Below are 24,318 nucleotides of genomic sequence, written 5' to 3' on the forward strand. Positions count from 1 at the left end.
GGATTGTAGTAGATAATAACATGGTGCTTGGTGGGACTGGGTACACGGCGCTGAGGGTTGTAGTGGATAATAACATGGTGCTTGGTGGGGCTGGGTACACGGCGCTGAGGATTGTAGTGGCTAATTACTTGGTGCTTGATGGGGCTGGGTACACGGTGCTGAGGGTTGTAGTGGCTAATTACATGGTGCTTGATGGGGCTGGGTACACGGTGCTGAGGGTTGTAGTGGATAATAACATGGTGCTTGATGGGGCTGGGTACACGGTGCTGAGGGTTGTAGTGGATAATAACATGGTGCTTGATGGGGCTGGGTACACGGTGCTGAGGATTGTAGTGGATAATAACATGGTGCTTGGTGGGACTGGGTACACGGCACTGAGGGTTGTAGTGGCTAATAACATGGTGCCTGGTGGGGCTGAGCACATCGTGCTGAGGGTTGTAATGGATAATAACATGGTGCTTGGTGGGGCTGGGTACACAATGCTGAGGATTGTAGTGGCTAATAATATGGTGCTTGGTGGGGCTGGGTACACGGCACTGAGGGTTGTAGTGGCTGATAACATGGTGCTTGGTGGGGCTGGGTACACGGTGCTGAGGGTTGTAGTGGATAATAACATGGTGCTTGGTGGGGCTGGGTATACGGCACTGAGGGTTGTAGTGGATAATAACATGGTGCTTGGTGGGGCTGGGCACACGGTGCTGAGGGTTGCAGTGACTAATAACATGGTGCTTGGTGGGGCTGGGTACACGGTGCTGAGGGTTGTAGTGACTTATAACATGGTGCTTGGTGGGGCTGGGTACACGATGCTGAGGGTTGTAGTGACTAATAACATGGTGCTTGGTGGGGCTGGGTACACGGCACTGAGGGTTGTAGTGGATAATAACATGGTGCTTGGTGGGGCTGGGCACACGGTGCTGAGGGTTGCAGTGACTAATAACATGGTGCTTGGTGGGGCTGGGTACACGGCGCTGAGGATTGTAGTGGCTAATTACATGGTGCTTGATGGGGCTGGGTACACGGTGCTGAGGGTTGTAGTGGATAATAACATGGTGCTTGATGGGGCTGGGTACACGGTGCTGAGGATTGTAGTGGATAATAACATGGTGCTTGGTGGGACTGGGTACACGGCACTGAGGGTTGTAGTGGCTAATAACAAGGTGCCTGGTGGGGCTGAGCACATCGTGCTGAGGGTTGTAGTGGATAATAACATGGTGCTTGATGGGGCTGGGTACACGGTGCTGAGGATTGTAGTAGATAATAACATGGTGCTTGGTGGGACTGGGTACACGGCGCTGAGGGTTGTAGTGGATAATAACATGGTGCTTGTTGGGGCTGGGTACACGGCGCTGAGGATTGTAGTGGCTAATTACTTGGTGCTTGATGGGGCTGGGTACACGGTGCTGAGGGTTGTAGTGGATAATAACATGGTGCTTGATGGGGCTGGGTACACGGTGCTGAGGATTGTAGTGGATAATAACATGGTGCTTGGTGGGACTGGGTACACGGCACTGAGGGTTGTAGTGGCTAATAACAAGGTGCCTGGTGGGGCTGAGCACATCGTGCTGAGGGTTGTAGTGGATAATAACATGGTGCTTGATGGGCCTGGGTACACGGTGCTGAGGATTGTAGTAGATAATAACATGGTGCTTGGTGGGACTGGGTACACGGCGCTGAGGGTTGTAGTGGATAATAACATGGTGCTTGGTGGGGCTGGGTACACGGCGCTGAGGATTGTAGTGGCTAATTACTTGGTGCTTGATGGGGCTGGGTACACGGTGCTGAGGGTTGTAGTGGATAATAACATGGTGCTTGATGGGGCTGGGTACACGGTGCTGAGGGTTGTAGTGGATAATAACATGGTGCTTGATGGGGCTGGGTACACGGTGCTGAGGATTGTAGTGGATAATAACATGGTGCTTGGTGGGACTGGGTACACGGCACTGAGTGTTGTAGTGGCTAATAACATGGTGCCTGGTGGGGCTGAGCACATCGTGCTGAGGGTTGTAATGGATAATAACATGGTGCTTGGTGGGGCTGGGTACACAATGCTGAGGATTGTAGTGGCTAATAATATGGTGCTTGGTGGGGCTGGGTACACGGCACTGAGGGTTGTAGTGGCTAATAACATGGTGCTTGGTGGGGCTGGGTACACGGTGCTGAGGGTTGTAGTGGATAATAACATGGTGCTTGGTGGGGCTGGGTACACGGAACTGAGGGTTGTAGTGGATAATAACATGGTGCTTGGTGGGGCTGGGCACACGGTGCTGAGGGTTGCAGTGACTAATAACATGGTGCTTGGTGGGGCTGGGTACACGGTGCTGAGGGTTGTAGTGACTTATAACATGGTGCTTGGTGGGGCTGGGTACACGATGCTGAGGGTTGTAGTGACTAATAACATGGTGCTTGGTGGGGCTGGGTACATGGCACTGAGGGTTGTAGTGGCTAATAACATGGTGCTTGGTGGGGCTGGGTACACGGTGCTGAGGGTTGTAGTGACTAATAACATGGTGCTTGGTGGGGCTGGGTACACGGTGCTGAGGGTTGTAGTGACTAATAACATGATGCTTGGTGGGGCTGGGTACACGGTGCTGAGGGTTGTAGTGACTTATAACATGGTGCTTGGTGGGGCAGGGTACATGGTGCTGAGGGTTGTAGTGACTAATAACATAGTGCTTGGTGGGGCTGGGTACACGGTGCTGAGGGTTGTAGTGACTAATAACATGGTGCTTGGTGGGGCTGGGTACACGGCACTGAGGGTTGTAGTGGCTAATAACATGGTGCTTGGTGGGGCTGGGTACACGGTGCTGAGGGTTGTAGTGACTAACAACATGGTGCTTGGTGGGGCTGGGTACACGGTGCTGAGGGTTGTAGTGACTTATAACATGGTGCTTGGTGGGGCTGGGTACATGGTGCTGAAGGTTGTAGTGACTAATAACATGGTGCTTGGTGGGGCTGGGTACATGGTGCTGAGGGTTGTAGTGACTAATAACATGGTGCTTGGTGGGGCTGGGTACATGGTGCTGAAGGTTGTAGTGACTAATAACATGGTGCTTGGTGGGGCTGGGTACACGGTGCTGAGGGTTGTAGTGACTAATAACATGGTGCTTGGTGGGGCAGGGTACACGGCGCTGAGGGTTGTAGTGGATAATAACATGGTGCTTGGTGGGGCTGGGTACACGGTGCTGAGGGTTGTAGTGACTAATAACTCGGTGCTTGGTGGGGCTGGGTACACGGTGCTGAGGGTTGTAGTGGATAATAACATGGTGCTTGATGGGGCTGGGTACACGGTGCTGAGGATTGTAGTGGATAATAACATGGTGCTTTATGGGACTGGGTACACGGCACTGAGGGTTGTAGTGGCTAATAACATGGTGCTTGGTGGGGCTGGGTACACGGCGCTGAGGATTGTAGTGGCTAATTACATGGTGCTTGATGGGGCTGGGTACACGGTGCTGAGGGTTGTAGTGGATAATAACATGGTGCTTGATGGGGCTGGGTACACGGTGCTGAGGATTGTAGTGGATAATAACATGGTGCTTGGTGGGACTGGGTACACGGCACTGAGGGTTGTAGTGGCTAATAACATGGTGCCTGGTGGGGCTGAGCACATCGTGCTGAGGGTTGTAATGGATAATAACATGGTGCTTGGTGGGGCTGGGTACACAATGCTGAGGATTGTAGTGGCAAAAAATATGGTGCTTGGTGGGGCTGGGTACACGGCACTGAGGATTGTAGTGGCTAATAGCATGGTGCTTGGTGGGGCTGGGTACACGGCGCTGAGGGATGTAGTGGACAATAACATGGTGCTTGGTGGGGCTGGGTAAACGGTGCTGAGGATTGTAGTGGCTAATAACATGGTGCTTGGTGGGGCTGGGTACACGGCACTGAGGGTTGTAGTGGCTAATAACATGGTGCTTGGTGGGGCTGGGTACACGGCACTGAGGATTGTAGTGGCTAATTACATGGTGCTTGGTGGGACTGGGTACACGGCACTGAGGGTTGTAGTGGATAATAACATGGTGCTTGGTGGGGCTGGGTACACGGTGCTGAGGGTTGTAGTGGATAATAACATGGTGCTTGGTGGGGCTGGGTACACGGCGCTGAGGGTTGTAGTGGATAATAACATGGTGCTTGGTCGGGCTGGGCACACGGTGCTGAGGGTTGCAGTGACTAATAACATGGTGCTTGGTGGGGCTGGGTACACGGTGCTGAGGGTTGTAGTGACTTATAACATGGTGCTTGGTGGGGCTGGGTACACGACGCTGAGGGTTGTAGTGACTAATAACATGGTGCTTGGTGGGGCTGGGTACATGGCACTGAGGGTTGTAGTGGCTAATAACATGGTGCTGGTGGGGCTGGGTACACGGTGCTGAGGGTTGTAGTGACTAATAACATGGTGCTTGGTGGGGCTGGGTACACGGTGCTGAGGGTTGTAGTGACTAATAACATGATGCTTGGTGGGGCTGGGTACACGGTGCTGAGGGTTGTAGTGACTTATAACATGGTGCTTGGTGGGGCAGGGTACATGGTGCTGAGGGTTGTAGTGACTAATAACATAGTGCTTGGTGGGGCTGGGTACATGGTGCTGAGGGTTGTAGTGACTAGTAACATGGTGCTTGGTGGGGCTGGGTACACGGCACTGAGGGTTGTATTGGCTAATAACATGGTGCTTGGTGGGGCTGGGTACACGGTGCTGAGGGTTGTAGTGACTAATAACATGGTGCTTGGTGGGGCTGGGAACACGGTGCTGAGGGTTGTAGTGGATAATAACATGGTGCTTGGTGGGACTGGGTACACGGCGCTGAGGATTGTAGTGGCTAATAACATGGTGCTTGGTGGGGCTGGGTACACGGCGCTGAGGGTTGTAGTGGCTAATAACATGGTGCTTGATGGGGCTGGGTACATGGTGCTGAGGGTTGTAGTGGATAATAACATGGTGCTTGATGGGGCTGGGTACACGGTGCTGAGGATTGTAGTGGATAATAACATGGTGCTTGGTGGGACTGGGTACATGCCGCTGAGGGTTGTAGTGGCTAATAACATGGTGCTTGGTGGGGCTGGGTACACGGCGCTGAGGATTGTAGTGGCTAATTACATGGTGCTTGATGGGGCTGGGTACACGGTGCTGAGGGTTGTAGTGGATAATAACATGGTGCTTGATGGGGCTGGGTACACGGTGCTGAGGATTGTAGTGGATAATACACATGGTGCTTGGTGGGACTGGGTACACGGCACTGAGGGTTGTAGTGGCTAATAACATGGTGCCTGGTGGGGCTGAGCACATCGTGCTGAGGGTTGTAGTGGATAATAACATGGTGCTTGATGGGGCTGGGTACACGGTGCTGAGGATTGTAGTGGATAATAACATGGTGCTTGGTGGGACTGGGTACACGGCGCTGAGGGTTGTAGTGGATAATAACATGGTGCTTGGTGGGGCTGGGTACACGGCGCTGAGGATTGTAGTGGCTAATTACATGGTGCTTGATGGGGCTGGGTACACGGTGCTGAGGGTTGTAGTGGATAATAACATGGTGCTTGATGGGGCTGGGTACACGGTGCTGAGGGTTGTAGTGGATAATAACATGGTGCTTGATGGGGCTGGGTACACGGTGCTGAGGATTGTAGTGGATAATAACATGGTGCTTGGTGGGACTGGGTACACGGCACTGAGGGTTGTAGTGGCTAATAACATGGTGCCTGGTGGGGCTGAGCACATCGTGCTGAGGGTTGTAATGGATAATAACATGGTGCTTGGTGGGGCTGGGTACACGGCGCTGAGGATTGTAGTGGCTAATTACATGGTGCTTGATGGGGCTGGGTACACGGTGCTGAGGGTTGTAGTGGATAATAACATGGTGCTTGATGGGGCTGGGTACACGGTGCTGAGGATTGTAGTGGATAATACACATGGTGCTTGGTGGGACTGGGTACACGGCACTGAGGGTTGTAGTGGCTAATAACATGGTGCCTGGTGGGGCTGAGCACATCGTGCTGAGGGTTGTAGTGGATAATAACATGGTGCTTGATGGGGCTGGGTACACGGCGCTGAGGGTTGTAGTGGATAATAACATGGTGCTTGGTGGGGCTGGGTACACGGTGCTGAGGGTTGTAGTGGATAATAACATGGTGCTTGATGGGGCTGGGTACACGGTGCTGAGGGTTGTAGTGGATAATAACATGGTGCTTGATGGGGCTGGGTACACGGTGCTGAGGATTGTAGTGGATAATAACATGGTGCTTGGTGGGACTGGGTACACGGCACTGAGGGTTGTAGTGGCTAATAACATGGTGCCTGGTGGGGCTGAGCACATCGTGCTGAGGGTTGTAATGGATAATAACATGGTGCTTGGTGGGGCTGGGTACACGGCGCTGAGGATTGTAGTGGCTAATTACATGGTGCTTGATGGGGCTGGGTACACGGTGCTGAGGGTTGTAGTGGATAATAACATGGTGCTTGATGGGGCTGGGTACACGGTGCTGAGGATTGTAGTGGATAATACACATGGTGCTTGGTGGGACTGGGTACACGGCACTGAGGGTTGTAGTGGCTAATAACATGGTGCCTGGTGGGGCTGAGCACATCGTGCTGAGGGTTGTAGTGGATAATAACATGGTGCTTGATGGGGCTGGGTACACGGTGCTGAGGATTGTAGTGGATAATAACATGGTGCTTGGTGGGACTGGGTACACGGCGCTGAGGGTTGTAGTGGATAATAACATGGTGCTTGGTGGGGCTGGGTACACGGTGCTGAGGGTTGTAGTGGATAATAACATGGTGCTTGATGGGGCTGGGTACACGGTGCTGAGGGTTGTAGTGGATAATAACATGGTGCTTGATGGGGCTGGGTACACGGTGCTGAGGATTGTAGTGGATAATAACATGGTGCTTGGTGGGACTGGGTACACGGCACTGAGGGTTGTAGTGGCTAATAACATGGTGCCTGGTGGGGCTGAGCACATCGTGCTGAGGGTTGTAATGGATAATAACATGGTGCTTGGTGGGGCTGGGTACACAATGCTGAGGATTGTAGTGGCTAATAATATGGTGCTTGGTGGGGCTGGGTACACGGCACTGAGGGTTGTAGTGGCTGATAACATGGTGCTTGGTGGGGCTGGGTACACGGTGCTGAGGGTTGTAGTGGATAATAACATGGTGCTTGGTGGGGCTGGGTATACGGCACTGAGGGTTGTAGTGGATAATAACATGGTGCTTGGTGGGGCTGGGCACACGGTGCTGAGGGTTGCAGTGACTAATAACATGGTGCTTGGTGGGGCTGGGTACACGGTGCTGAGGGTTGTAGTGACTTATAACATGGTGCTTGGTGGGGCTGGGTACACGATGCTGAGGGTTGTAGTGACTAATAACATGGTGCTTGGTGGGGCTGGGTACACGGCACTGAGGGTTGTAGTGGCTAATAACATGGTGCTTGGTGGGGCTGGGTACACGGTGCTGAGGGTTGTAGTGACTAATAACATGGTGCTTGGTGGGGCTGGGTACATGGTGCTGAGGGTTGTAGTGACTAATAACATGATGCTTGGTGGGGCTGGGTACACGGTGCTGAGGGTTGTAGTGACTTATAACATGGTGATTGGTGGGGCAGGGTACATGGTGCTGAGTGTTGTAGTGACTAATAACATAGTGCTTGGTGGGGCTGGGTACACGGTGCTGAGGGTTGTAGTGACTAATAACATCGTGCTTGGTGGGGCTGGATACACGGCACTGAGGGTTGTAGTGGCTAATAACATGGTGCTTGGTGGGGCTGGGTACACGGTGCTGAGGGTTGTAGTGACTAACAACATGGTGCTTGGTGGGGCTGGGTACACGGTGCTGAGGGTTGTAGTGACTTATAACATGGTGCTTGGTGGGGCAGGGTACATGGTGCTGAGGGTTGTAGTGACTAATAACATGGTGCTTGGTGGGGCTGGGTACATGGTGCTGAAGGTTGTAGTGACTAATAACATGGTGCTTGGTGGGGCTGCATACACGGTGCTGAGGGTTGTAGTGACTAATAACATGGTGCTTGGTGGGGCTGGGTACACGGCGCTGAGGGTTGTAGTGGATAATAACATGGTGCTTGGTGGGGCTGGGTACACGGTGTTGAGGGTTGTAGTGGATAATAACATGGTGCTTGGTGGGGCTGGGTACACGGTGCTGAAGGTTGCAGTGACTAATAACATGGTGCTTGGTGGGGCAGGGTACACGGTGCTGAGGATTGTAGTGGATAATAATCTGGTGCTTGGTGGGGCTGGGTACACGGCGCTGAGGGTTGTAGTGGATAATAACATGGTGCTTGGTGGGGCTGGGTACATGGTGCTGGGGATTGTTGTGACCAATAGCATGGTGCTTGGTGGGGCTGGGTACACGGTGCTGAGGGTTGTAGTGGCTAATAACATGGTGCTTGATGGGGCTGGGTACACGGGGTTGAGGGTTGTAGTGGATAATAACATGGTGCTTGGTGGGGCTGGGTACACGGCGCTGAGGGTTGTAGTTGATAATAACATGGTGCTTGGTGGGGCTGGGTACACGGTGCTGAAGTTTGCAGTGACTAATAACATGGTGCTTGGTGGGGTAGGGTACACGGTGCTGAGGGTTGTAGTGGCTAATAACATGGTGCTTGGTGGGCTGGGTACACGGCGCTGAGGGTTGTAGTGGCTAATAACATGGTGCTTGGTGGGACTGGGTACACGGCGCTGAAGGTTGTAGTGGCTAATAACATGGTGCTTGGTGGGACTGGGTACACGGCACTGAGGGTTGTAGTGGATAATAACATGGTGCTTGGTGGGGCTGGGTACACGGTGCTGAGGATTGTAGTGGCTAAAAACATGTTGCTTGGTGGGGCTGGGTACATGGTGCTGAGGGTTGTAGTGGATAATAACATGGTGCTTGGTGGGGCTGGGTACAGGGTGCTGAGGGTTGTAGTGGATAATAACATGGTGCTTGGTGGGGCTGGGTACACGGTGCTGAGGATCGTAGTGACTAATAACATGTTGCTTGGTGGGGCTGGGTACAGGGTGCTTAGGATTGTAGTGGATAATAACATGGTGCTTGTTGGGGCTGGGTACATGGTGCTGAGGACTGTAGTGGCTAATAACATGGTGCTTGGTGGGGCTGGGTACAGGGTGCTGAGGATCGTAGTGACTAATAACATGTTGCTTGGTGGGGCTGGGTACAGGGTGCTGAGGATTGTAGTGGATAATAACATGGTGCTTGGTGGGGCTGGGTACATGGTGCTGAGGACTGTAGTGTCTAATAACATGTTGCTTGGTGGGGCTGGGTACAGGGTGCTGAGGATTGTAGTGGATAATAATATAGTGCTTGGTGGGGCTGGGTACACGGAGCTGAGGATTGTAGTGGCTAATAACATGGTGCTTGGTGGGGCTGGGTACACGGCGCTGAGGGTTGTAGTGGATAATAACATGGTACTTGGTGGGACTGGGTACACGGTACTGAGGGTTGTAGTGGCTAATTACATGTTGCTTGGTGGGGCTGGGTACACGGCGCTGAAGATTGTGGTGGATAATAACTTGGTGCTTGGTGGGGCTGGGTACACGACGCTGAGGGTTGTAGTGGCTAATTACATGGTGCTTGGTGGGGCTGGGTACATGGAGCTGAGGATTGTAATGGCTAATACCATGGTGCTTGGTTGGGCTGGGTACACGACGCTGAGGGTTGTAGTGGCTAATAACATGGTGCTTGGTGGGGCTGGGTAGTCTTGCGTAAAGACGTAGTACAAAAGCCAAATCAGAATCTCAGTTTGCAGACACAGTGTTCCAGGGTATTGCCCCTCATCAATGTAAAGCATGAGAACTAATTTGGCTAAGTGAGAAGCTCTGGACTGAGGTCTAAGGGTTAATGTTTCTCCTTATGGAGAGTGATATATTGGCTTTGGCATACCTAAGTCCAGTGGCATAACTTGAAACTCAAATATTTTAAATGTTTAATAGCAAAAGTCTTTTTCTATAGGTGAAAGGGACTTTTAGGGCCCCATAAGCTCAAGGGCCCGGGTGCGATTGCAACCCCTGCAACTGTTGTAATCACGCCCCTGCCTAAATCATTATGCAAGACTCATTAAAGGGTCAATAGTGACTTGTAGGATCGCTACTTCCAACAGGTGGCACTATAGCGCTCAAGTCCTCTTCCTCTCTGAAGAGGCAATTTGCATATTAAATTTCCCAGAGGAGCATTGCACGGCGAATAGGCCTCCTTACATTGGTATACCAGAGTCGGAATGTCACTCTCCACAAGGGGAAACCTTACCCCTTAGACCCCAGTCCTGAGCCTCTCACCTAGCCAAATCATTTCACATACTTTGCACTGATGAGTAGCAATATCCCGAAACACCGTGTCTGCAAATTGAGATTCTAATTTGGTTTTTATCTTAAGTATGCAAGACTCGATAAAGGGTCAATAGTGACTTGTAGGATTGCTGCTTCCAAAAGGTGGCGCTACAGAGGTCAAGTCCTCTTCCTCACTGAAGAGGCAATTTTCACGTAAAAGTTGATGGAATTTCATACTCATTGGAAATTCATATAAGTATCCATGATTCTGTATAAGCAGAGCAGAGCACGGTGCATTCACAGCTTACAGTGTATTTCCAATGTGATAAGGCTAAATGCTGTCACGTGCAGTACAGCCACCGGTATAGAAACCAGTGAGTCTTCTCCAAATGAAGGGTGCAACAATAAAAGAAGAGAAACATCATGGATCCTGCTCTACACTACTTCTATAAAGCGTGAAATGACTGAGCGTTAAGATTTATGAAATTCAGGCCCATACTAAATAATTTCTTCCATCTACTAGTATTGTTATGGTGAAGCCCTATCTATTAGCTGACCCAATGGAATCAAGCCCAAGTAGAAAGCACTAAATCTTTAAACAAAAAAAAAAGGAAAAATAAAAAAAGTTGATGTAAAATATCCATTGAATTTAAAGCATATATCATGGTGGTTTGTGTCTAACAATTAGATATTGCAGGAGTTAAAAAAAAAAAATCCATATGGCTGTAAAGCTACAGTTCTTCATAAGCATACAAATGCAGGATCATGGTAATGTCACAGAAAACCAATTAATCTATATGAAGCATTTAATCTATACACTTTCGGAAGTAAATGTAAACTGAACATCTCCAAAGGTCAAAAATACAAATGAATGTTAATCGAGGTCCCACCACTAGAGGGCAGCAACGCTAACCAGAGACATCTGCCTTGTCACATAGAGGACGGATAACTGCACTGCTACCAGTCATATCCCTGGGTCATAACTATTGTCACAAAGCCTAGGTATTGTTCACCCCATGTAATAATTTAGGGCAATTAAGAAAATAGTATTTCACATTGCAATATTCATTTATGGGCTTCTTCTGCAACAACAACAAAAAAAAATAACTAAAGGAAAAGTCATTATATATACATTCCAGAATATCTTTAATTAGCAAATCGCACCCGTTCTGTCTAGGAAAGTAATCACTAGTACATTATAATGGCCGGTTCTTATTACACTGAGAGAAAGCAGTTCTAGAATGTTAATAGCACAACTGCCTATGACCATGTGCGATAAGGAAGCCTGGAGGAAACATATGTCATGTATTGCCCCGCTACTTCCACGGCAAAGAAGTCACCCCGCGGCATTAAGGAAGAAGGGCGAGCAGCGTTCCCTAGACAAAACATTTACTTATAATGACATTTTCTTCAGTTATAATCCTCAGTTCTGGGAGAGCTCATATGAAGGGATTGCCTCGCGACCTCTAACCCTATATACAGCATAAAATATATACGTTCGTAGCGCTTCCCGCAGAGCAGGCTGTCAATCAGCTCGACAGCAGCAGTCCCCACCACCTACAGGAAGACAAACTGCTGCTCGGACAGGGAGCAGCTGAATCTCCGGCAGGAGCGGTCAGTGACCGGCGGCGGGTACAACAGCCTCTGTTAGCAGCTACATGCCTTCTTGTACAGTCTCGGATTTCCTCTCTATGCTCTAGAATACCGTGACATCTGCAATGTGTGCTGGGACCATATTAATGTTTGACCTCGGCTGAGCTGGCAGAACACGGCTGTTTTCTCCGGTGTAAGAAGCGTTGGTGAGTAATCAGTATCGCTGAGATGAACTCTGACCGTACCATAGTGTTGAAGCGCTACGGACTTGTATATTTTGTGGACTAACTTGGGACTTTGGGACTGCGATGCTAAATCTTATATGTTTATTTTTTTCTCAACCCCTATTTATACATTAGGACACAGGCTCGGACTGGCCCATAGGGGAACAGGGGAATCCCCCGGTGGGCCCCTGTGCAGATCTGGGCCACCAACCCCATTTTATGGGTAGTACTTGGTATAATTCGCTTGATTCACTCTGTATAGAAAAAAAAAACATCTCACCAAACTACCCAGTTTATTATTATATAGAGATATAGGTAAATTTGAATGAGGGTAGTGTAATATTTGTATGCAGGTGAAAAGTGGGCCCCCCAAGGTCGATGTTACTGGTGGGCCCTTGTCACCCCAGTCTGACACTGTTAGGTGTGATTGACTAGGTGAAGACCAACTACTGCACTGCATTCTTGTGCACCCACTTTTCTAGACCTGATTTCTGTTACTGGCCCTATACAGTATATATACTACACCAGAATAAAGCAAGATTTGTGCAGTGCTTGGGCCAGCAGGTAGTGCTGTGAGAAAGCAGCCGTAGATGAGGAAACTGGCTGCCTACAAGTTCAAAGATTATTAGCAACCCTTGTCTCCCCACTAATTGTGCAGCATAAACAGGCTGACGATCACTCGAGGAGGTAAAATGATGGCTCATCAGGTCAAATGGTCCTTTGAGTTGCGCCAAAAAAAAAATCATCGTTCTCGGCAGCGCACGGTTCTGTGTAAACAGGGCTCGTGCTGCCTATTACAGATAGTTCAGTACTCAACATTTACTGCATTCTGCCTGTGGGAACTGGTTATGAAACGACCACTGATCAGTAAATATTCACAAAATGGCCGTCATTTTATGCCTCAAATCAGTTACTGTAATCCCACATTAACTCAATGAAAGTAACAGATAACTAAATCAATTTATTTACAAGTTTTTCTAAATTCTTTTTGTAGATTTATTCTACACATTACCCAGTGCCTCCCACTACTAGTGGTTACAAGAAGTGTAATTAAAGGGGTGGTCAGGCACCTAAAATGTTTTTTTCTAGCCACTCTTGTAATTTACTATATTATACAATGCCATACACTTTTCCATACCTAGCTAATCCCTCCCTATACATGTTTTTTGTATTCTACTTCATGTGACATTTCTTTTGAGAGGAGTCTCCAACACGATGTCACAGGAGGCTGAGGAGGCAGTCACCCTCCCCCCCTATAATAGCAATAGTCTATGTATGAGGAAACAGTATGGGGGGCATGTATGAGGAAACAGTATGGGTGATGGGTGCAGACAATATGGGGAGCAAACAGGGGAATGTATGCGGACACAGTATGTAAGTAGCAATGTGAAAAATGTATGTGGACACAGTAAGGGGAGTGAGGGTGATAGGATGTGTGCACAAACAGTGGGAGTATGTGTGAGCAGGCAGTATAGAAAGTGAGAGGGTAAATATATGAGGAGGCAGTATGGTGAACAGGGGGGATGTGAGAGGAGACAGTATGAGGAGGGAGGGGAACAGTGTGAGGAGACAGAATGGGGGGAGAAAAGTGAGTGGGCACAGAATAGAAACTGAGTAGCGGGGGCATAGCATGGGGGGACAGTGTAAGGGTACAGCCAGGAGGGGATAGTATACCAAAAAGGGGGAGTGTGATGACAGAGTACAGTATAGAGACTGGGCCCTATAGGGAGGACACAGTGTGAAAGGACAGTGTTAAGAGGGGGCCGGTATGGAAAGGAGAGATCAGTGTGAAGAGCATGTACCATAAGAGGGACAGTGTGGGGGTCATATTTTGGGCAGACAATATAGTGAGGGGCAATTTTTAATTCAGGAGCATTATAATGACACTTCTATCTATAAGGGCATCATGTGGAGATTTTCTGCAAAAGAGCGGAGAAGATGGAAGTCTGCAGAGACGAGCTGTGGATTAGAAAACTCATCATGGGGTCTGGACAAGATGAAGAAAAGAAGCAGAACGTCTCCACAGCCGACATCTATAAGGTACCTGTATATAAATGTTATTTGTGATACTGAGTAATTCTCATGTTTTTATTTGTTAGGAGCATTAAAGGGGATGTCCACGTTTGTGATGAGACTGCAGACTTCTGAATTCTCACAGTGTGCACTGCACGCGTTTTAGGATTCTCTTGCGCCGGTGATTTATATACATGCAGTCACGTGCTGACTAGACATGCGTGATCTCACTCAAGCGAGGCTGAGCACATCTAGTCGGAATGTGGACAGAAGTATACAAATCACATACTTGTGCTGACATGACTGTCCACCGGCAAAGGAGAATCCTAAAAGTGTGCAGTTCATTAGTTGTGAGAATTCAGAAGCTGCGATGTCAGGATTCAGCTCTGCAGGTTCCAGTAGTTGTCACATGGACCCTTCACTCATTTGTGATTTTCATACTTATGGTCCTGTGACAACGAGCTTCTCTTCCTGCTTCTCTCAGTTTTTCACTGATCATTGAGCGCATTGGGGAGAACAGCTTGTCGGTACATGACTAGGGCGTGTCACACTTGCGAGTGTGAAGCGAGAAACTCTCATGAGTTTCTCACTTTAACCCCAGTCACTGCCGCTGGCACTCGGACAGGAGTGTGCGGCTGCCTGTATTTCTACGCAGCCGCATGCTCCGATCCGAGTGCCAGCGGCAGTGCCTGGGGTTAAAGTGAGAAACTCATGAGAGTTTCTCGCATCACACTCGCAAGTGTGACACCGGCCTAAGAGTGCAAATTGCATGTGTGCTTGGGAGGGGGGGGGGGGGGGCGCCAAACTGAATTCTTGCACCAGGTGCTAGAAAACCTAGATACACCTCTGCGCCCAGCTCTGGGCATTCATGTCCTCCCTCGCTCTAATTCCAAGCGCACTCCCGGCGTTTGAAATCTGTGTGCTGTTTCTTCCTGGTATGACGCGCGTCCGCGTCATTTCCGGTCCTGTGCATTGTGGGCGAGTATTGGGTGTACTCGCCAGCGTCAGAATGTGCAGTGTGCATGCTCTCGAGCCGACCAGTACACCCAATACACCCCCACACTGCACAGGACTGGAAATGACGCGCTGCAGGAAGAAACAGCACACAGATTTCAAACGCCGGGAGTGCTCTTGGAATTAGAGCGAGGGAGGACATGAACGCCCAGAGTGTCTGCACTTCCGAAGACATCACCCTAATTAGCATAGGGACATGTAAGTTATAAAATCATTTTTCTCAGCGATTACATGGCAGTATTAGGTCAGACTATACAACATTGCAACAAAACTAAAGTGTGCAAAATGAATAGGGAAAATGTGAATTTTGGTGGAAAATACTTTGGCATGGGGGTCACATTTGAAAGTTCGCATCGGGGCCCATACCTTCGTACTGTAGTTACGCCACTGATGATAGATATTTCGAAAATACAGGTTAGGTGCCGTACTGCCGTTGAAGGCATTTATATTACACTAGATGGTGGCCCGTTTCTAACGCATCGGGTATTCTAGAATATGCATGTCCACGTAGTATATTGCACAGCCACGTAGTATATTGCCCAGCCACGTAGTATATTGCCCAGCCACGTAGTATATAGCACAGCTCACGTAGTATATTGCCCATACATTTCTGTATGTTTATGGTTACATGTTTATATTCTATATGTTTTATGACTCCTTAAGATGACAGTTACTTGTTTTAGTCTTGATACTGTGCTCTAAGTAACATAAAGATACACTATGTAATAGTAAGCTAAGTGTCTACCGATGAAGTCACACAGGATGCTTCCGTGCTGCCCCTCACCCTCATTACTGAAGAAATGAACAGATTTGCAGGATTTATAATATGGTCTATCATGAAATCTGCCACAATCCAGGCAGAAAGCTTAAATCAGACGTTGATATGCTGAACTGTCATGCAAGTTCCAAAGCCACATTAAATATGTACTGGTAAAGAAATGTCTCAAATATTTATGACCCTATTAAATCGCACAGAATTAATTCTGTAATTATTTTAAACCTATGTCAGACAGGATGGATGCTCTGGATGACCCACTTTGCACATTGAACATTAATCTTTTGTAGGTGTCAACAGTCCTCTCTATTTCCACTCATGGATTCTGCGTCACACGGCTCTTCTGTAAGGAGTGGGTGTCTCCTACACGTTCAGAAATGGAATGTGTAATGGTAAGAGCCGAGACTGTTCTTAGGTAAGTGACAAGAGGGTTTTCCCATATCTTCTAGAATAAGACTTTAGAAATCTTAATAGTCTTGTGAAGGAAGATGGAAAAAATGTTCAAAAATGTGCTGAGAGGAAAAATACCGTAGCTGCATTTTTTTTAAGTATCTTTTTTCTAGCAAACTCGTAGCCTGACGGTCATTTCCACTACCTTGCATTTTTACATATTACACATTCTGATTGTACCTAGATTGTAAGGATGTAATTCCCTTTGAACGCATTTCAGGATACAGGGCCAACCTATTTGTACTGCTCTAATATTAACCCTATAGTTATTTTCTAGTTCAATAAAAATAAGTCAGTAACCACAAATCACATCCCAACATATATGAGCCCTCGCGGGCAGGGTCCTCATTCCTCCTGTACCAGTTATGACTTGTATTGTTTAAGATTATTGTACTTGTTTTTATTAGGTATACCCCTCCTCACATGTAAAGCGCCATGGAATAAATGGCGCTATAATAATAATAATAATAATAACATATATTAACGTCATACGCCGATGAATGAAGCGAGTTCAGCGACTGAGCAGGTGTCGCACAGACGGCACTTGCCTCCTACAGCGGCGAGTCGAGAAAGCACCGAAAGCTGCTGTTCAGTCATTCAGATGGCGCTGTTAATCACCGACAGCGGCACTCAAATGATTTGTACTTCCAAGACACAATGGCAGAGCAGTAATGTTGTTCCATGGCAGCTGGTGGCTTTCTGAAGACCCCCATCTTATACCTATGAACCCCAGCCAAGTGCAGGTCCCCTAGAAGAACTAAAGATAAAAGTCCAATGTAATAAAAAACAAAAAAAAGTATATTTAAACTTAACAAATAAAAACATAAATGTTTCACCCCCAATTTCCCTACTTGAAATCAAAGAAATAAAAAATAAACGTATTTTGCTTTGTCGCATCCGTTAAAAATCCATTCTATGAAATCCTAAAACCAATTCACCTATATATTAAACTCTGTAAAGAAAAAACATCAGAATGCCAGAAATGTCATTTCTCGGTCCATCCCAAAAACTAAAATTGATCAAAAACTCTATGTACCCCCCAAAATGGTTGCATTAAAATTGACAACTTCGCCGTGCAAAAAAGGTACTTACACAGCTTTTAGAGTATTACTTACATACATAGTAACATAGTAACATAGTTAGTAAGGCCGAAAAAAGACATTTGTCCATCCAGTTCAGCCTATATTCCATCATAATAAATACCCAGATCTACGTCCTTCTACAGAACCTAATAATTGTATGATACAATATTGTTCTGCTCCAGGAAGACATCCAGGCCTCTCTTGAACCCCTCGACTGAGTTCGCCATCACCACCTCCTCAGGCAAGCAATTCCAGATTCTCACTGCCCTAACAGTAAAGAATCCTCTTCTATGTTGGTGGAAAAACCTTCTCTCCTCCAGACGCAAAGAATGCCCCCTTGTGCCCGTCACCTTCCTTGGTATAAACAGATCCTCAGCGAGATATTTGTATTGTCCCCTTATATACTTATACATGGTTATTAGATCGCCCCTCAGTCGTCTTTTTTCTAGACTAAATAATCCTAATTTCGCTAATCTATCTGGGTATTGTAGTTCTCCCATCCCCTTTATTAATTTTGTTGCCCTCCTTTGTACTCTCTCTAGTTCCATTATATCCTTCCTGAGCACCGGTGCCCAAAACTGGACACAGTACTCCATGTGCGGTCTAACTAGGGATTTGTACAGAGGCAGTATAATGCTCTCATCATGTGTATCCAGACCTCTTTTAATGCACCCCATGATCCTGTTTGCTTTGGCAGCTGCTGCCTGGCACTGGCTGCTCCAGGTAAGTTTATCATTAACTAGGATCCCCAAGTCCTTCTCCCTGTCAGATTTACCCAGTGGTTTCCCGTTCAGTGTGTAATGGTGATATTGATTCCCTCTTCCCATGTGTATAACCTTACATTTATCATTGTTAAACCTCATCTGCCCAACTTATCCAGATCCATCTGTAGCAGAATACTATCTTCTCTTGTATTAACTGCTTTACATAGTTTTGTATCATCTGCAAATATCGATATTTTACTGTGTAAACCTTCTACCAGATCATTAATGAATATGTTGAAGAGAACAGGTCCCAATACTGACCCCTGCGGTACCCCACTGGTCACAGTGACCCAGTTAGAGACTATACCATTTATAACCACCCTCTGCTTTCTATCACTAAGCCAGTTACTAACCCATTTACACACATTTTCCCCCAGACCAAGCATTCTCATTTTGTGTACCAACCTCTTGTGCGGCACGGTATCAAACGCTTTGGAAAAATCGAGATATACCACGTCCAATGACTCACCTTGGTCCAGTCTATAGCTTACCTCTTCATAAAAACTGATTAGATTGGTTTGACAGGAGCGATTTCTCATAAACCCATGCTGATATGGGTTTACTTGCGGAAATCAAAGAAAATTTGGGTCCTGGTAAGTTCAAAGAATTTGTGATTTTATTTGTAATCCATTAAAAAGGGTTAAAGTCCAAGGAGCATTAAAACAACCTGGACTCTAACGTTTTTAATGGATTACAAACACAATTTCTTACATTTTATGAATGGATGGATGGACGTGCTGGAATTCATTCCTCCTCCTTTCTTCTAATATGGCTGTGCTTCACCAGCAGAATCGGCACCCACCATAAGATCGCAACCATTCAACCCCCGCTTCCTTTTTCTCTAATTTGTGATTTGGTTTACGATAATTGTTAAAAAAAAAAAAAAATCCTGCACCTTTTTACCCATGGCAGATGACTGCATCAACCACAGGAGGCAGACATGACCTCAAGTGCGACCAAGCAGGTTAACTAGACATGAGCGAATATTGTTGGATCCCTCCTTATTCGGCTCGCTAATAGAGCTTACCAAACCCGGATACCTGGATCTCTCCCGATAATCTGGTGTCCAGCGTCGCAGCTGCATGGGTCGCGGCTGTGTGACAGTCACAACATACTGGCTCTCCATGCATGCTCTCTAGATAGATAGGGTAGCATCCATTTTAAAGTGATTTAAGTTGCAGTTTCTCAAAGTTCACAGCTAAGAAATACAAACTGGAAGAGAAAACCCTAAACTATTAGACAAATCCTCCAGACAGTCATATGTTGAATACCTGCAGCAGTAAAGATAGGAGTAGTTTGCAAATAATACAGAAATTCAATTAATAGGTGGAGGATAAGGATAGAGATGCCAGCAGCAGTGACAGGACAAGTGTGATTGATTAGTGATATGATGTACCGTAACTGGCATCTGTATTGCTGTATTTGAATTACAATTATAGTTTTTTTTTATTTCTTCAATGTTAATGCACTAAAATGCAGCAGCAAGGCAACACAATATTATTACAGAAAAATAAACCAGTAATCTGTGTAAAATGGTGTGCTTGCTTGACAAAAGCAAATGTTTTTATGAGTTTTGGCATTTCTTGTGCAATTGTGTTAGTGAAAGAACGGAGGTATAGTTGTTTTATTAAACATTCAAAACATAACTCCCCCAAATTCAGGCATTTAACCGCTGTTTACCTCAAAGTGTGTGTGTCATGTACTTTTTTTTTTTTTGCAAGTGTGTTTTACTAGTCAAATCTTATATCCAGAAACACCAAACTACAGCACCCTGTTGCAGTTGTTGGATTTTTAGACTTGTACCCATCTATCATTGCTTATTATGCCATTTCTGGGTACGGGGTTGAATTTTGTAGAGAAATGAAAAAAATTGAAAAAATATTTAACCTTCCATGTCTATTTTTGCACACCTGATTTACTAAATCAATTTACCAATTGTACATGTCATTCCTGTATAGCAACCAGCTGCTATGTTTTGATTTCTGTACATGTAAAGATTGTCAAAAGTTAATTCAAGTGTATAAAATCCAAGGTAAAACTAAGAGGCAATGAACGGGGTAGTGTGAAAAAAACATACCATCATTAAAAGTGTGAGAGTAGCTAGCAGCTGTAAGCACCATCAGCAGTAGTACCTGCTTTTCGGGCAGTAATACTACCAAACGCAGGCTACTCTTGGCTTTTTTATATCCAGTAAACACATTCGTTGTAAGGAAGCGGAAGGTGTCATGGAGTAAATTAGACATCACTCATCTCAGTCAGAGCAGGATGATGTTACCTCTAACAGTGACACCATAAGCCGGAGTTAGTGTTCAGAAAGGTCTGCCTGATCACAAATGACTAAGAGGGATAATTTCTGGAAGTCATTTTTAGTTTTATAATACATAAAAAGTCTCTCGGTGTACTGTGTTATTAAATGGTCTGTAGGTTATTATTGGACTACCATCCATTTTTGTGGTAACGTCACTTTTTCATTACTAAGGTAGTGTTTGCTTTAAAAAAAGAGATTGAATGGGGTCGGATACAATCCTAACAGACCTCAGAGCTCTATACACATCTTTTCAGGTCAATTAGAGTACCTGTGATTTGCAACAAATTTATTTTAGGGAAAAATTTGACAAATCTGGAAAATTTGAATTACAAAACAACTATCATCTCTGCCATTTAATAAAAATTGACAGGGGAAATTAAGGAGACAAGTTCTCTTTAAAAAAAAATCTAAATCGTTAAAGGTATTGTCTAGTATGTCACTATTGATGGTATATCCTAAGGATAGGTCATCTATACCATATCCGCAGTGCAATATCCAGCAACTCCCCCTGATCAGCTGTTAGTGGAGACCGGATGTGCTTAGTTGCGGAGCAGAACAGCACCGCTCAATAAACTGTGTAGTGGCCAAAGCAGGGTACTGCAGATCCATCCTTCCTTATTAATTGGAATAGAGGTGGGTCTGTAGTGCGTAGCCATGGCCGCCACTATGCAATGGACAAAGCTGTGCTGTGCAGCTCCACAACTGATCAGATCTAGTTCGCCATTTCCTAGCGGGTCTTTGGGGTCCGCACCACTGGAGCAAATTTAAGTTACATTGTAGTAAATGATTTAGGTAATGGAGTGTTATATGGACACACCATGAAACATGGGCACTATACGCACAAATATGTGGGTTACCTATATTTATATTGTTTTGGTACTTTGTCATTATGAAGATAAGATGAAAGAAGAAATCACAAGGAAATATGAGGGTGCCCTTATTGCTGCCCTTCCTGCATCGCCCCTCTCCTGTCCCTCCCTCTGTATGTGTCCAGTTTCATAAAACGGCTTATAAAAGATTTTTTCTGCCAATTTCCTCTGGTCTAGATGCGCTACAGTAATAGTTCAGTGCCGTGTGCACCTTAATCTAGGCTCCTTAATCAGGTAAACACGAATTCCAATAACACTGGGACACTTGTGATAACATATCTCTATTCGGAATTGCTGTGCATGCACTTCCCTGGCACACAGCGGCATACACAACCAAGAAGCCAAATACAGTAAATGCAGCAAATATTGCTTTTTCTTACATGTGACACACGGCATCCTAAATCACAAGCCAATTAAAAATAAAATCAATAAACAACAACTGTATTGATCCACAGACACGACTATGCGCCATTAAGAGCTCAATTCGCATATGGAGGGCGACAGCGGCAGAGGAACATTAGATGAGACGATGAATGAGATTGCTTGCAAGGAACCGAATTTTCATCAAATTAAGATATTTCAGGTTTTAAAGAAAGGACTTAACTGGTGCCAGGTACGTGATCATGTAATCATCCATACTGGCCTTACCGACATTACTGGATATTTAACAGCTTGCTATTACTTGTACAATCAGAGCATTTGGACAGCGACAGAATTCTTTTTATTTGGCCCAGTGTTTCCCAAACTCCCGTCCTCCTGGCTCCCAACTTGTCATGTTTTCCAGATTTCCTCAGCATTAGTTTATGGGGCTTTAGAAAACTATGGTATTAACCCTTTGGAAATCCTCTCTGTATTGTTTCTAAAAGAACAATGGCGCTTTGTTAAAGGGAATCTGTCTCCAGGCTTTTACTACACCGTCTGAGAACAGAATGACGCAGACCCCAATTCCAATCATGTCTCACTTAATTTACTAATTGCTGCCGTTTTGATTAAACACCATTTTATCTGCTGCAGACTCTGAATTCTGAGCTCTATATATCCCGACCACCAATTGGTAACTTTCTGTGTACACTGTGCATAGGCAGAAAAGTTAGACTACCTGGCAGCAGGTTTACTAGCCCTGCAGTGATAATCTCCAACAGTTATTTTATAAAAACTGCAGCAAACAGCCCAGTAAGTGACGCATTGCTGGAGTCAGTGTCTTTGCCTATACATTAAGCTGCTCTCAGGTTAGGTGGCAAAAAAACTGGTGACAGATTCCCTTTAACAATTATACAATCCTGTACAATCATTTTTTTAATATACAACTTACTATACAATTTTTTGAAAACTGCGGCTGTTTGTTTGTATCCTGCATAATTGTATCCTCTTGGGCTTGTAATCTTGTTCTTGAAGAAATAAAGAAGGTAAGCTCTAGAGGCGAGCGCGGATTCCATTTTTATAGTTTGGATTACAGTTAGTACTAGCTGAGACCTGCGCGTCTGAGCTAATGTGATACCTCTCGCCAATACTCCACATCTCGTGTGGCATGGGTTTGGGATAGGTCTGTTGGGCTGTGCCGGCAGGGTTCTCTTTTCAGGATTTCATATAATGGTTCACCTTAAACAGTAGAGCTGCGTATGGGGTCTTACTGGCTTCATGGGAGGAAAGTGTGCAAAAGAAAACCTAGGAGAGGCATCTATCCTACAAGAACACGTTTCACCCTTCAACGAGCCTTGCAGCGTGACCAAGCATAGAAACTAAGCCAGAAACTCAACTGTATACACTTCTCCCAAGAAGAATTGGCATGAGTCTCCATACTCAACTGGTTTCTGCAAGGTGAATCAGCAACCCCCCTATGATGACTCATGGGGGTCACACTCAGTCAACCAACCTCTATTCCGCACTGATAAGGACCTACACCCCAAAACAGGCTGGCGAGGCATTGATCACCGGTTGTGCGTCAAGCCTTGTTAAAGCCTTGGACGCTAATTACAGCGCAGCTACCTCTGCTAGACTGTGCTATTTTGTTCACTGATGGAGCTAATTTGCCTACTTGTCTCCCTGGGGCATGTAAGACTCAATACTCAGCTGCGTTCTTTGAGGCGTACCACTATTTCCACCAGTGCGATTAAGTCACATAACTGAACGTAAACCAGATTAAAAATGTATTTGCCCAAGTAAAAATGTCATCAAACCATAAACTTCTAATTTCCAATGTTTAGGTTCTGAAATAGAACAGCACAAATCTAAGCAAAAAAATGAAAGCAGTAACTGTACTGACTTACAGAAACTGACTGACCAGGACTGGAGATTTAAAGGGGTATTCCCAACTCCAAGATCCTATCCCAATATGTAGTAGGTGTAATAATAATAATATTAGCAAATACCTCCAATTAGAAATGTAGTACAGCTTTTTGTCTCTTTCCTCATGTGCAGGCATTGCAGGACCTTAGGTATCCAAGGTTACGACCACTAGCAACCAGATACCCACCTGTCACCATATCAGTGGTCGTAACCATGGATACCTAAGGTCCTGCAATGCCTGCACATGAGGAAAGAGGCACAGTGAGTCAGAAAAACTATACTACATTACTAATTGGAGATATTTGATAATATTATTACATTTACTACATATTGGGATGGGAATACCCATTTAACTCCTTTAATCCAAACTCTGTGTCGGGTTATACAGTGCATTAATACTTATTTTAATTACTGCCTTTACCAATTTGACTATAAAAATCCCCATTAACTCTTAAGGGTTTACACTGATGTTTTGCATTTTTAGAAGTTTATCCTTGTACAACTGGACAAATAGAATACATTGAATTATTAACTTGCATTTAATATTTACATCACAACCACTGATTTTCTGGTGCCAGGCCACTGAAACCAAAGAGCATGAAAAGAGCTAACAGACAGAAACCTTGTCTGCCGTGCTGAAACCAAAAGGTTCCAACTAAATA

General features: G+C 46.0%; 1 protein-coding gene across 2 annotated transcripts in view; it reads right to left on the reverse strand.

The window, feature by feature from the left end:
- Positions 1-24,318, reverse strand: part of LOC138642773 (cadherin-2A) — a 392,403-nt gene that overhangs the window by 100,223 nt on the left and 267,862 nt on the right. The gene's annotated exons all lie outside the window — the stretch shown is intronic.

This window comes from Ranitomeya imitator, chromosome 6 (genome assembly GCF_032444005.1).
Source record: "Ranitomeya imitator isolate aRanImi1 chromosome 6, aRanImi1.pri, whole genome shotgun sequence".
Lineage (NCBI taxonomy): Eukaryota > Metazoa > Chordata > Amphibia > Anura > Dendrobatidae > Ranitomeya > Ranitomeya imitator.